The 15,832-nt window shown below is 37.9% G+C and overlaps 1 protein-coding gene across 2 annotated transcripts in view; it reads left to right on the forward strand.

Annotated features, from left to right (window-relative positions):
* The window catches only part of LOC138709374 (leucine-rich repeat-containing protein 24-like), a 651,569-nt gene that overhangs the window by 114,175 nt on the left and 521,562 nt on the right, over positions 1-15,832 (forward strand). The window contains exon 3 of one of the 2 annotated variants that reach the window (XM_069840108.1): positions 2,272-2,513. The gene's annotated coding sequence lies outside the window, so the exon portion shown is untranslated. Of the gene's footprint in view, positions 1-690; positions 2,514-15,832 lie in introns of those variants that run through there. The other variant, XM_069840107.1, reaches the window with a different exon arrangement.

Raw genomic sequence — 15,832 nt, forward strand, 5'->3', positions numbered from 1 at the left:
GGTTGGGGCAAGTTACCTGGTTGAGGTTTTTTCCAGGGTTTTCCCTGAACACAATATGAGCAAATGCTGGGTTACTTTCGGTGCTGGACCCCGGACTCATTTCACCGTCATTATCACTTTCATCTCATTCAGACGCTAAATAACCTAAGATGTTGATAAAGCGTCGTAAAATAACCTACTAAAAAAAGAGCAGTTTAATTCATCTTGCAGTGGTAGGCCAATAGAATTCATTTTGATCACTCTTTCTTTTTCACTTGAAACCCTTGCGCGCTTGGTAGCACGTACAGTCTTTCACGTGCTCTGACCTTGACATCCCTCCTCTATTCCATCTCAGTTCTTTACGTAATGTTCATTTCGAATTTCCAAAGCTGTTTACAGACAATGTGTTTGTAATATAGCCATCATAGAGAATTACTGGAATGAGAGTGGTAATGGCTATACAGCAGGTTTTCGTAGCAGTCGCTTAAATATCGCATATCGCAGTTCCTACCGGGAGTTGAACTCGGCAGTGAATGGGTGGGTCCGAGTCCCTTCACCCCTGCCGGGAATCGAAATCCACTCTCGCGCTGCGTTGCTGTTCGTTGCTGCACTCTGGCGGAGTAGCGCGGCACGCCGACAATGCGAGGGGGGCCGACGGTGGTCGAGCGCGTACGAGCGACGTCGCGGCGAGGCATCTCCGCGCAACTCTGTCGGGGGATGCAGTACTGGGGCAACTGTCTACAGGGTACGGATGGACGGTGCTGATCCCTGCCTCGGTCCTCTCCCCCTCCAACTGGCCAGCGGCCCCTCTCATCTCCGCGAGCGATAATGTGACGAAACGTCGCCAGTTTTTTGTTTTTATTACTGTATATACAAGCAACATTATCGCGTATGACAGCTTAGTAAAAGCGACGAAACGTCGAAAGTTTTTATTTTGTTTTTCCTGCGGTGTACACAAGCATCACATATATTAGAACTTTCGTGGAAATATTTAGCGACGAAACGTCGATGGACTTTTTTTCACTTTTCTTTCAGTGTATCCAAATTAAACAATTGGTTGTATCAGAACTTTTGTGAAAAACTATTAGCGACGAAACGTCGACAATATTTTATTTTTTCTGCTCGGCATCAGTACACACAGTCGTGTACGTCAGAACGTTGGTGAAGAAATTTCCATCAAAACGTTTTTCTTTTTACTGTGTTAGCAAGACTTCGTGTGCATTAAAACGATGGTGAAAAACATTTAGCGAGCAGTCGTCGAACTGAATTTTTACTTGTTTTTGTGTGCAATTAAGAGTGTTTTAAGAATCTTAGTGAGGAACGTTTCCTATAATACTGTTTTGTTCTTCTTCTGTTCAGTGATTAAACATGATTATTTTTCGTTTAGGTTGGAAGAGTTTGTATGTTTGGTGAATTTCAGTTTATAGCCGAGATAGTGGTACAAAGTGTTGAGAAGTGGATGGTTTAAAATTCCTATTCGATTCCCGTATCGTTTCTGACAGCTACTGATTATATTTTGTGCACAAAACAGTAATGCAATCTAGTAAACTGATTTAATAAGCATCTTCGAGGACAGCAGACCGTGCAGTGACACATATTATCTGTTTGAAATTAGGTTGGACTTAAAGATAAGTTTTGAATTTAAACTTTTGAAATACTGATTCGAACATAATAGAAACACTACAAGCATATTCGGACAGTTTTGCTTGCTGTATAGTGAAAGGAGATAATCGGGTTTAAGATTTGAAAACATAAAAGGTGTTACACATCTTGCGTATTGTACATAGGAAGTGCTGAAATCGTATCGTACAGTTATTGAAGTGTTCGATTTAATTATATACATTTCAGATGGAACTATTTAATTCTGTATTTCTTAAAAATCATCACGGAAATTAGTGTAGTGTGTCCATTTTTTCTACTTTTTTATTTTTCACATACAATTTATCTGGTCCTTGTGAAGTAAAGGAAAGTCTCTGGTAAAATATTTAATAGAATTTGGCGTCTAAGTAGATTTCATAAAACAAATTGACATACAACTAGAGAAGAGAACTGCTTCTTATTAAAGTTAGTTTAAAAGTCAACCCAGATTTTTATGTACTTCTCACGTTTATAGTTGTGACCCGCTATTATACTACACAGAAGCTGATTATGTTTAAGATTGAGATTTAAATTTAAATCGATTTCGATATAAGTTGGCTACAAGAATAAAATTTATACGCTCATGTAGAAAGGGATACAGGGAAAGAAGTTGAGATCAAAGTTTTGTGAAGTCTTTGAAATCGTGTTTTTCAGTTCATTGTTTGAACCCTTCCGAACTGCCTGCAAGTGTTGAAACACAATCAAGTGTGCGCAATATCATCAGCTTTATTGGGAAACGAGTGAAAAAGTTGTGTGCGCGCAGAGCAAGAGGAGATGCTGACCCATCTCGTCTCATGAATACTAGGGGATTCTGCCGGCTCTACCAAGACGCTGTTCTCGCCAGCGGCATACTCTGAAGCCATTCACCCCACAACGCCACTGCCTCGGCACCACAGGTGAGACTTTCATCAATTGGTCAGCCTCTGAGTAAGTTGTTGATGCAATTTCTTGGGCAACTGCTGCCGGAATCTGAGTTATATAAACAGCATTGCCTATTTTTCTTAGACAAGATAGTATAGAAATATGATTTGTCCAGATATATCGTTTTTCGGTTGTGTAAACACGATTGTCAGCATATCTGGTTTTTGGTTGCTTAGGTATGTTTGTCTAATATTTTGTTATTTGGTTGGCCACACATTGTTTCTAGATACCGGTTTTTGTTTCTAGAACCGGTTTTTCCTGTATCTGGACAGTTGTCTTCATAATCTCGTATACGGTTGCAGAGGGACAACTGTCTAGACATATTTATTTGTAGTTGCCTACGAACTTTAGTGTAAATATTTAGTTTTTTTTTTACTTGGATATAATTGTCTAGATATCTCGTATCTCGTAGACAAGATTTTCGACATATGTAGTTTCTGTTAACCCAGAAGCGATTAGTTATCTAATTTTTTTGGTTGGCTATAACGATTTCTAGACGCCGATTTTACTGTCGTGTAGACACGGTTGGCTAGCTATCTTGGATTTTCGTTGCGTAGATGCAACCGTCGTTACATCTCTCCTGGACACTATAGGGCTGATTGTCTAGATAACTTGTTTTTGAGTTGCTTAGATACGAGTGTCTAAATGTCTATTTCTAGGTTACGCAAAACACTATCGTCTGAATATAGCTTGTCTAGATATTTTACAATTCATTTTGATTTTACGATAAATCTAGTCAAGATAATAAATTTATTTAAAATACTCAATCATATGATTTATCAATTTTGCAAATTTATTATTTCCTAATACATCTTAAAAAAGATATTTTTGAACATTTTCGCCTGTACGGCATCATCAGATATTAAAAAATTTGACGAAATCTAAACATAACTTAATGGACTTGTGTTTAGGCTAGATTTCGTCAAATATTTGAATATCTGATGATCCCGTACAGGCGAAAACGTTCATAAATATTTTTTAAAGATGTATTAGCAAATAATAAATTTGAAAAATTGATAAATCATATGATTGGATTAAATTATCTTAAATAAATTTATTATCTTGTCTAGATATGATTACGGTTACCTTAGATTGCATCGCTTATACAGCACTTTCTACAATTATAATTTTTTGCCTAGACACGATTATTGGGATACTTTTCTCGTTTGTGTAGAAAGTATTTTATAAATATCTGGCTTTCCGTTATCTATACATGATTTCCTTTACACATTGTTTTCCGGTTATCCAAGACATGATTATCGATAGTCTAGACACGATTGTGTTATGACTGTTACGAAGACGGGAAAACAAGGCGAGAAAGCAGTATGACTCAAGGAAATGGTGTGAGGGGAAATAAATCGTGAGAAAAGAAAACTGAGACCTAAAATAAAGTAGCAATATGGAAAAACTATCAGTGAAAAGTGCAAATAGAGATGTGAAGTGAGGAAAATGTGTCATGCAGGAGGGGGTGAAGAATTAGAAGTATAGTATTTTTGGTATAATAATGGGTGAGGAGTAAAGTAGTGGGAGAATTGATGACGGACAAGTAAATGCAATAATAAATTAAAAATAAGTAACGATCTAAGTGACTTGTAAAACGGGGAGACGGCACTGTATACTAATAATGTGAAGTGCCGCCTCATCAAAAGGTATGTTGCTTAAAGATAAATATATTCATATGACTTATTTACTGGACACTACTATCTGTGTATATTTTTTGGCTATGTACGAACGATTTGGTGGATATCTTGTTTTCCGGTTGATTAGGTACAATTATATCTGCGTATAGTTTCTCCGTAATCGCAAAATTAGACTGTCTATTGCTCATTTATCAGTTGCGCCGTTACAACTTTATGTAACGGGTTTCTCTTTTTAACTGGACACTTTATCAACTGGTATGGTTATCTAGCGTCTGAGTGAGATGGTGATATATATTCTTTTTTTTTTTAGTGGGTTATTTTACCACGCTATATCAACATCTCAAAAGCAAACATTCTGATGGGGGCAGGTAAAAAAGTTATTTTTTTTCTTTCACCATGTTAATAATGTCAAAAGAAATGCTTAAACAAAGTTTGGTCACTAGACCGCAATTATGAGGGCCGTAGAAAATAAGTTTGCCATGGGCCGTTAAGAAAAAGACAACACAATTTCATTGGAAAAATTTATTGGAACAGAAAGAGAAATTGTTGAGCTATTTTTCAATATATTCTCCACCGGAATTGAGACATTTTTCATACCATGGGATCGACAGAGAGCTGCAGACGGCTGTCAAACGCTGGTTCCGATCCCAGGCGGCTGACTTCTACGACACAAGGATACAAAAATTGATCCCATGGTTCATTCATTCATTCATTCATTCATTCATTCATTCATTCATTCATTCATTCATTATCTTCCATAGATCTTACATGAGCGATGAAGCTTTAAGTTGTGGAAAAAGTCAAAATTGTACAATATCACATTTACATTTTTACAAATTTTTACAATATTTTTACAATTTTTACAGTTTTACAATGTAGTAATTTTCTACAATGATGAGGTGAAGTCCGAGGATTCGCCAAAAGATTACCCGGCATTTGCCTTTTGGTTAGGGAAAACCTCGGAAAAACCCAACCAGGTAATCAAATCAAAGAGGGAAATGAAGTGATGCCGAGGCCTCGCCATAGACCATCCGGCTTCAGTCCCACGGTTGGGGAAAACCTCGGAAGAAACCGATGTATGATAAATATCTCAATTCCAATAGGGAATATGTTGACAAATAGCGCAACAATTGCGATATCTGTTTAAATAAATCTTTCCATATAATTGTGTTTTTTTTCTGTAGACGTCCAGGGAAAATCACTTTCTGGACGGCCTCGTAATTGCGGTCGAGTGGCCAAAATTTTAATAAGCACTTCTTTTGACATTATTAACATGGTGGAGGAAAAAAAAATAACTTTATCTGTCCCCATCAGAATATTTTCTTGTCAGATTATTTAGCGTCTGAATGAAATGAAGGTGATAATGCCAGTGAAATGAGTCCGGGATTCAGCACCGATAGTTGCCCAGCATTGCTCATATTGGGTTGATAGAAAACTCCGGAAAAAAAACTCAACCAGATAACTTGCCCCGACCGGGATTCGAAACCGGGCCACTTAATTTCGCGGTCAAACGCGCTAACCGTTACTCCACAGGTGTGGACTGAAAGTATGGCGGTGAAATGAGTCAGGATCCAGCGCCGAAAACTCCCTGTATTTGCTCTTAATGGATTGAGGGAAAACCCGGAGAAAACCGCAACCATGTAACTTGTCCCAACCAGGATTTGAACCCGGGCACGCTCGTTTCACGGTCAGGCACATTAGCTGTTAATCCACAGCTGTGGACTGTAACTGATTTCCTGATTGTGTAGATATACTTTGTAAGTATGTAGTTTCTTCGGTTTTGTACATGCGATTTTCAAGATATATGTTTTTAGATTTTGTAGATGTTATTGTCTAGGTATCTTCTTCTCCATTGTTCAGTCACGATTGTCTAGATATTAGGTTGCCCCTTGCCTACATAACATTGTCTAGATAGCATGAGTTTTAATTTGTGATATGATTTAAATATCTTGCTTTTGGGTTATCTATCTACTATTGTCTAGATAGAATGTTTTTCACTTGCCCTAGATTCACTTGTTAGATATCAGGTTTGCGGTTATCTAGATACGATTTTCTTAATACATGCTTTTCAACACTTAGAAAAGATTGTTTGGTTCTTGCTAGTCCGAATACGACTGAAGAGGTGTCTTGTTTTTGGAATGTTCAGTTACAATTTTCTGGATGTATCTCGATAACTGTATAGAAACGACTCTGTTTAGCTCTTTAGTTGCGTAGTTACAGTCGTCTACATATCATATTTCTTGGTCCTGTAGTTGATTTTGCCTACTTACTCATAACGCTTTTATCGGATAGATACATTAATCTGTACATGATTTTTCACTGAACTAGATATAATTTTCTAGTTACATAGTTAATCGGTTACGTAATTACGATTGCCTAAGGAGATGGTCTTTCAGATACAATCATTGCCTAGGTATACGATATATACGATATTTTAGATAGGATGTTTTTAGTTTGATTGTATATGGTTATCTGGATGCGATAAAACGAATATATGATTTAGGCTATACGGTGTCTTTTTTGTTACGCGTCGCAGTATCAATCGATAATATTGTTCTATACCCGTGAGGAGAACGTATTACTAGGATTGTGTGACTGTCTGGTCTTTGTATAGCAACAGTTTTAATTACAGTGGTTGTTCAGGATTGATTGGCGGAAATGGATTTAGAAACAAGAATCTGTATACAATTTTTTAAGAGTCTGAAAAACTCGACAAAAAGTAATTTAATTCTACGTAGGGATATAATACTCTGAGAAGAACCCAAACCGATATCTGAAGCGATATGAAATGAGCGATCTTATTCTGAAAGAGGGAGAAATTTTGGGAAGAAAAGTCAAACATCTTGAGTCAGACATGAAACCACAGTTACTTGCATATAAAGTTATGGTCAAGTAGACAGGCAGATAATACTTCATTAATTCTCTTTTCAACCGTAGAGGTCATTCAGAGTAGATACAGATGTGAACTGAGAAAATAGAATAATGTTGGAATGAGATATGAAAAAGAAAAGAGAAAAGTCAGAGAACGTCTTTTCAAGTCGAAACGATGAGAGGAAGAATTGTGAGTGACTAAAATGTAAAAGGTACTAGCTATTTCGCATCTTGACAGGAGTGTCGGAACTGATGGTATACATAAGTGAGCTGCAAGGCTGTTAGCAGCCACTTGACTCACTCCGTCGTACGCCTTCTCACTAAATAGATGAGGGTAGTTTTGAGGGGAAAAACCAAAAAATAGGACGCTAACTACTTGGAAAACAGTTTGACACGAAGTAAAGTCATACCTTGATCTTCTTTTAGTTGCGCCGTCTCATAGTTATCGGGACTCAAATCTGAAACTTCAGTCACTTCTTAAAAAATTGGGGTTCAGATCGCATCTCTTACGAACTCCTAGTTATTGCCACCGAGATTAAGGTACCGTGAGTTTCTTTAGTTGACTATTTAATGACGCTGTATCAACTACTAGGTTATTTAGTGTCTATTGGATTGGTGATGGCAAGATAAGACCGAAGATTCGCCATAGATTACTTGACATTCGCCTTACGATTGGGAAAAATCTCGAAAAACCTAATCAGGTAATCAGTCCAAGCGGGAATAGAACCCATACCTTGATCTTCTGTGAGTTGCGCCGTCTCTCAGAGTTATCGGGACTCAAATCTAAAAGTTCAGTCACTTCTTCAAAAATTGGGATTCGAATCGCATCTCTTACGAACTCCTAGTTATTGTCACCGAGATGAGGTATCGTGAGGTTTTTAGATGACTAATGACGCTGTATTAACTATTAAATTATTTAGCATCGATTGGATTAGTGACAACAAGATGAGACCGAGGATTCGCCATAGATTACCTGAAATTCACTTTAAGGTTGAGAAAAAGCTCGAAAAAACCCAACCAGGTAATCGGTCCAAGCGGGAATCAAACCCACAACCGAGCGCAACTTTTGATCGACAGGCAAACGCCTCAGCCGACTGAGCAATGCCAGTGGTTAAGGTACCGTGAGTCGGTAAAGTCTTGGTTTTTCTGAACCGACGCATGCGACGTGCGAGGTGGAAGCCCGCCTCGCACAAATCCGGACTATACGCGAGATAGTGAGTGGTTTCTATAGCTGCGAGATGCGAGGTCTGAGCACCTCGCAGCCATAGAAACCACTCACTAACTCTCGTGTAGTCCGGATTTGTGCGAGGCGGACTTCGCACATTGCATGCGTCGCTTCAGAAAAACTTAGGGGAACAGTGGGAATTCGGAAGAAAGCTAAGTTTAGCTGGAAGATTAGTCCGTAACCCATTTCTTTGAGGGGTATTCCGACAATTACCTTAGCAATTTCAGAAAACTACGGAAAATATCAGCCAGGATTGCACTGTTTTACTATCTTGTGATTCGATGTATATCATAAATCTCAGAGGTGGCTGAATGGTCAAGCTTTTGACCTGTCACGCAGGCGACCTGGGTTCGAGTCACGTTCAGGTCTGGGATTTTTCATTGAAAAATTTACAGTGACTTTTTTTAGTTGGTTATTTAACGACGCTGTATCAACTACGAGGTTATTTAGCGTCGATGAGATTGGTGATGCGAGATGGTATTTGGCGAAATGAGGCCGAGGATTCGCCATAGATTACGTGGCATTCACCTTACGGTTGGGGAAAACCTCGGAAAAAACCCAACCAGGTAATCAGCCCAAGCGGGGATCGAACCCGCGCCCGAGCGCAACTTCAGATCGGCAGGCGAGCGCCTTAACCGACTGAGTCACGCCGGTGGCTAGTGACATTTGTGGCGAAAAAGATCGCAGTTGGAATTTTTCTCTGGGTTCTTCGGTTTTTCCCCAAATTAGGCATCTTCATCATTCCGTCACCATTTCTCCATTTCGTCATCATTTCATAGCCTAGGAACGAGAGGGGTTGCCTGCAAGAAACCTCGGTACGTAGCGAAGTATAGTGTAGTAAACCGGGTGGATTTGGGATTGCACCCAGCTTGAGTGATAGCGCAGTAGGTCGTAACAGGTCGGAGTGCTGGGCCATAGTTCCCTCCTTTCGTAAATTCCATTCTATTCCATATCTTTGTTAGAATCGTTGTGTCTTTTAGAGGAAAACCGTCAAACGATCGAATTACAGATCAAGTTATATGTGAGAATATATCTTTCGGAAGTGGACGAGGTCTATATGAATATACAAAACGGAAATTAACCCTCGAAATGCTCCGACCTTTCCGGACAGTTAGAGGAATAATGAATTCAGGTCTTCAAGATGGTTAACCAGCGGTGTTATGAAAGGAAGAGATTGTATGTATACGAGGGAACAAAAGCATTTGCTTTACGTAAGGGATAGCAAATATTTTGAGAAAGACAATGATGTTGAAGTACACATAGCCAACGGGTTTATGAGCTGATAAACAAGACCGGAGAGACGTTCTTCGTGTCGGTCGCGGTGCGGGATATACCAACAAAATAAACTGTGGAATATAAATCACACATACTTCTACTTACTTAGTAAGTATAGAAATAATACTGTTTGAGAGGATTTTGTAACTACTGCTATTGAAAAAAAAAGAGAATGCGACATTTCAATGGTTGAGTCTCTCTTCGTGTTTAGGTGAAAACGGGGCTGCAAATATCTGCGTTGGGACCTTTGTTAATTACTGAATACAGTAGGCCTACACGTAAGTGAGAGGAGACTTAGAAAACGAGGAGAGACATTATGGACAAGTAAATAGTGAATGCTAGGAGTTATACAATAATATTGTTTGATGGGAGGACCTAACAACTACACGAAGGGAAAGTTATTGGAGAGATATGGGGATACTTTAAGATATAAAATAAAAGTGAAGCCTATATTATTATGTGTTTAAAAGTAAGAGTCATAAAATACAGATATTCAATAAATGCAAAGGAAATAAAACTTTAAGTTATTAATCAGCAGCGTATTTTCGCTCCCAGACATACAGCGGATCGAGTACTTTCTTCTGGTAGCTACATCTATTATGTCACGTGGATGCATAAGCAAGGTCGAATTGCAAGCAGATACGCGTGGGGTCATTGAATAATAATGATGTAATATAAATATGCTCCTGTAACGTCATATGACTTGGAAAGAACATTCTCTTAGTTTAAAGAAATTTTATGTGATGTTCGTAAAAGATTTGCATTTCATAACCTCAGAATATAGGTTTTCGTTTGATAAAAGAATTATTTGTATATATTGTGTAAAATATAAATATTGATAATTTGTATATTGATTTTTCCTATTATTATTTTGTCCCTGTAACTTCATGTGACGTAGGAACAACATTCTTAGCTTAAACAAATTTTTATTGGTAATTATAGTAAAAGATACGAATTTCATAATGTCAGAATATATGTTTTTCTTCACCGTAACGGAGTTGATTTCATTAAATGAATTAATTGTATCTATTATATATAGAGTATTTACATTTAATGTGTATAATGTTTACTACTATGTTCTTTACTATATTCTATATATTAGTTTAGTATTATTATCGATCTAATTATATTTTCTGTAATATGTAGCGCTAATATTTTGTACAGAGCTAGTTTCGCAGTGTTAGTGCGTTTATATTCAAAATGTAGCTGCAAGACCATTTCAATTTAGTAGCAATCCCATTTACAGTTGTCATGCTCCATTATTATTATGCATCGAAGCTAGGTTATATCTTTCGTAGCCACCGGCGTGGCTCAGTCAGTTAAGGCGCTTGCCTGCCGGTCTGAAGTTGGGTTCGGGCGCGGCTTGGGCTGGTTACCTGGTTGGGTTTTTTCCGAGGTTTTCCCCAACCGTAATGTGAATGCACGGTAATCTATAGTAAATCCTCGGCCTCATCTCGCCAAATAGCATCTCGCTATCACCAATCTCATCGACGCTAAATAACCTAGTAGTTGATACAGCGTCGTTAAATAATCAACTAAAAAAACTATACCTTTCGTAGCGTCCTGACATAAGCATTTAGGGTCAGAGTTTGAACTCTAAAACTGCAGGATATACTAACGGATAACTTTCCTAACTTGTTTGGGAACGAAAATGCGCTGCATGGTTATCACGTAGCGGATAGAAGAGAAAACTACCAATTTTGGAAATGAAGTTATTCGATTATTGATTTATTCTTTAGCTTAATTAGCGTTTTCCAGACTTAGGGAAAATTATACTAAAATGGCTAATAGTGCCAGGTAATAACGGGAAAATATCTTATTTTTTGTTAGGTGTGGAACAATTCATTCTGAAAAAGTTTACATCATGGACTTCCTCATTTTGTGTATTGTGTTATTTGAGATTTGTTCAGAGGGCGAAGTCTGATATTCATTCTATTTTTCGCTTTGGAAACAAAGAAGAGTCCAATCTTCAAAATGTGTCGTATACTCCGTATTTTATCAGTAGAGATGAAAGTTTAGGCACTGAACCTATGAAGTTAACTACGTCGCGTATTATAGGCCTACAAGTCGTGTTGTTTACAACTGAGGATAGTACAGGGACTTCTACAGAGCACTACTGTGCTTGAATTAAAACATTACTCGATGTAATCAGGTATTCAAACAAGTAGAGTATAACACACATTTACGAAAGCGACTTACTTCATTCTCTTCTTTGTAGAAAATGGTTATACATTTTAAATAATAATGGTGCACTGTAAGTGTCACTAATTTTGTTGCAATATACAACTGTGTAGCCTACATTCGTAAACCCTCAAATATAAACCTGTTTCGATTGTCACTCTAACAAGAAACTGTTCTTTCGACATCACACGATGCTATTGGTGCGAATTTGAAATAGTGTTTATTTATTATAATCTTGTGCCTCTCCACTATTTAGTTCATATTGAAGTTCGCACAATTTCGAATAAGCAGGATTTTTTAAGAACTCTCTTCAGTTTTAGTTTAACACTTTTATTATTACCAACAGCTGGTCGTATAGAATTTAAAGTTATTTTATTAACCAGGCTTCGGTCCTGGGCACAGAAACGCATGAAGTTCAGAACGCACGGACGATAGTGTTTAGTTGGTCGAGTGGAGTGGGAGATGAGCGCGCCGTTACTTCGTGTCTCAACATATAAACAATCCGTCACAGTACGGCACAAAATATATTTCACTCTGTACAGATGCAGTATATACAGTACATTCCTAGTGTAGACAATAAATGTTTACAATTAAAGTATCAACGTTAGTTGTAACCTTCAATCAGGCGTCCCTACGCCGAAGCCTGTTACACGTACCGCAGCCAAGCAGCAATAGGCCTACACACAACGGTAATGCACATTACGGACCCACCTGTGCTGTTGCAGTCAGGTGTCTGCACACGGGTCATGACGTCATTTATAGTCGTGTACTCTAAACCTCATACTGATTACTCTGTTCATAACGCTAGGGTAAACATTGTATATGCATGGTTGTTGGAGTCGGCAATTTTCTAAACCTGTACTTTTCAATGAACTGTTTAGAATGTGAATTCTCAATTTTATGGATCGGAATATTCCCACATCATCATTAGACACAAGTCAAAATAAAAAGTGAACTGATTCGAAATCAAATCACTAACAGTTTTGATGTTCGATGTGTCTTTTAGAGTCACAATGTTTTTGTAAATCATGACGCTTATTAACTTTTATGTCTAATTTACACACTTTACACCATAATATATTTTCGTACTTAACTGAAAAATAGTCATCTCAGAAGCCTTTTGCGAAACAGGCAAAATTGAAGAATTTATGGGCGACATTTCAATACATCTTCACAGTTTCTTTGCTAGATCACAACTGAACTCCATACGAATGGTTTACTTTTTAAAAAGAAAATAGGCGTACTGTGTTGAAACAGCTATTATAATGCAGTAAACAATACAAAACCCGCACCCATTAAACTTCGAATAAACAGAGCTCCCTTCGTGCGACGTCTTTCATTTTACATACGAACCTTTACATCAGTGAAGTAAATAGCTAACGCCATAATATATCCGGTGTTCCTTAAATCTGTAGCTGCATCTTGGCAATGTTTTGGTGTCTCAACTTGGTTCTCTATTTATCAATAATGACAAAATCCAGTGCAGACTCTTCTTGAATGAGTTAACATTGTTTTGATAATGGCAGTGATACGGACATTGATAAAATGTGGAGTTCGGAGGAAGAAAAATCAGAGAGTTGCTCGTGATCTCGAGTCCTTGCGAAGGACTTCGGAATATTGAAATATCTGTGAGATTTCTTAGGTTTTTGATCACTTGTTTCACCAAAGAACACCATTTTGGAAGGAACAAAAAGACATAGGAGACGTAACCTATTTCAACGAGGACGGGGATATAACCTGTCGGTGTGCATTACATTATAAAACGTAATGTCTTCAGTTAGAGGGCAGGGCTGTCGTATATCTGCAGCGACGTCATCCCTCACGGGTGTATTATATTTGAACGCCATTATTTACGACTTGGAATCAGAACAGTGGTTCTTGTGAACTCATAGTTCTTGCTACCAGTATCTGTCAAGCGGAAGAATAAACGTTTCAATAACAATCATACTTGGTCACACAAAAGTAAATCCTCAATATCTTCTACTCAAAATCCAGAATGTAGGCCTACTACAGGAAATACCAGTCTTACCATCACGCTTATCATCACATAATGTAATCATCACGGCAACTTGAGTCACCGCGTAACTCTGTCGGCTAAGGTGCTTGCGTACCGATCTGAAGTTGCGCTCGGGCGCGGGTTCTATTTTCGCTTGGGCTGATTACCTGGTTGGGTTTTTTCCGAGGTTTTCCCCAATCTAAGGCAAATGTCAGGTAATCTATGGCGAATCCTTGGTCTCATCTCGCCAAATATCATATCATTATCACCAATCTCATCGACGCTAAATAACCTCGTTGTTGATACAGCGTCTTTAAATAACCAAGTAAAAAAATCACGGCAACTTGTAAATATCTGCTTAGGACTGCCAAACACAGTGAAAGAGTATTAAATTAACTTATACAGGAACATAATTTTATTTTTACTAACATTTCTAATATTACATCAGCTTCTTGTCTATGCAGATGACGTGAATATGTTAGGAGGAAATACACAAACGATTAGGGAAAACACGGAAATTTTGCTTGAAGCAAATAAAGCGATAGGTTTGGAAGTAATTCCCGAAAAGACGAAGTATATGATTATGTCTCGTGACCAGAATATTGTACGAAATGGAAATATAAAAATTGGAGATTTATTCTTCGAAGAGGTGGAAAAATTCAAATACCTTGGAGCAACAGTAACAAATATAAATGACACTCGGGAGGAAATTAAACGCAGAATAAATATGGGAAATGCGTGTTATTATTCGGTTGAGAAGCTCTTATCATCCAGTCTGCTGTCCAAATATCTGAAAGTTAGAATTTATAAAACAGTTATATTACCGGTTCTTCTGTATGGTTGTGAAACTTGGACTCTCACTCTGAGAGAGGAACATAGGTTAAAGGTGTTTGAGAATAAGGTGCTTAGGAAAATATTTGAGGCTAAGCGGGATGAAGCTACAGGAGAATGGAGAAAGTTACACAACACAGAACTGCACGCATTGTATTCTTCACCTGACATAATTAGGAACATTAAATCCAGACGTTTGAGATGGGCAGGGCATGTAGCACGTATGGGAAATGCATATAGAGTGTTAGCTGAGAGACCGGAGGGAAAAAGACCTTTGGGGAGGCCGAGACGTAGATGGGAGGATAATATTAAAATGGATTTGAGGGAGGTGGGATATGATAGAGACTGGATTAATCTTGCACAGGATAGGGACCGATAGCGGGCTTATGTGAGGGCGGCAATGAACCTTCGGGTTCCTTAAAAGCCATTTGTAAGTAAGTAAGTAACATTTCTAATATTAAACTAGGTATACCTTTGGATTAAAGATTCAAAACCGGAAACACCGTTTTCTACCCCCTTCCACTGGAGTTCGATGATACTGGCGTAAAATACAATAAAATCACTTTACTAGGTATAGGAAGGAAGAAAAGTAGTTCATCCATTTACGTAAAGTGGGAAATATCGCGATTTTGAGTTTGATAATTTTCATTAGGTTTTTCTTTAATCAAATTACAGTACTGCATTAACAATAAGTGTTTTTACTCCATCGGACTTATTGATTATGCAGTGTAGCCTACATTATACAGTCTACAGCACATTAGCGTACAACATAGAGAATGAAGTTAAATTGAAAAATAAACATAATAAGGATAATTAAACACATTTTTGAAAATGGTGGCCGTTCATTTCGATACAGGCTTCAGTTCTTTTTTTGCAAATTATTGCACTATAGACTGTTGTACCTAATTCCAATTACCAGTTTCTTCCTTCGTGCTAGTAACTCATGTTGAAATATTCTGTACCTGCTCTATAAAAGAGCACCTTATGTGCTGTAAATTCAATCTTCACTTCTGCCCGATCCGAAAAGATAAAATTACTCAGACATTCCATCTACTGTCCGTCCAAGTGGTTTTGTCGCAGGGTCGTAGAAAGGATGGAAATCACGTGCCAGTGAATTAACGAGGTCCTTTTATTTATTATAAACAGTTGTATAATATTACGTAGACGTCTAATTCCTAACAGAAATTAATGTTTTCAGAAAAGAGCTAAGATAGCCCAGCTACTACCCTTTACAGAGAGACGAGCAGAAGCCGTTGGGGAAACCAGGATGTGACG

This window comes from Periplaneta americana, chromosome 11 (genome assembly GCF_040183065.1).
Source record: "Periplaneta americana isolate PAMFEO1 chromosome 11, P.americana_PAMFEO1_priV1, whole genome shotgun sequence".
In the NCBI taxonomy this organism is placed as follows: domain Eukaryota; kingdom Metazoa; phylum Arthropoda; class Insecta; order Blattodea; family Blattidae; genus Periplaneta; species Periplaneta americana.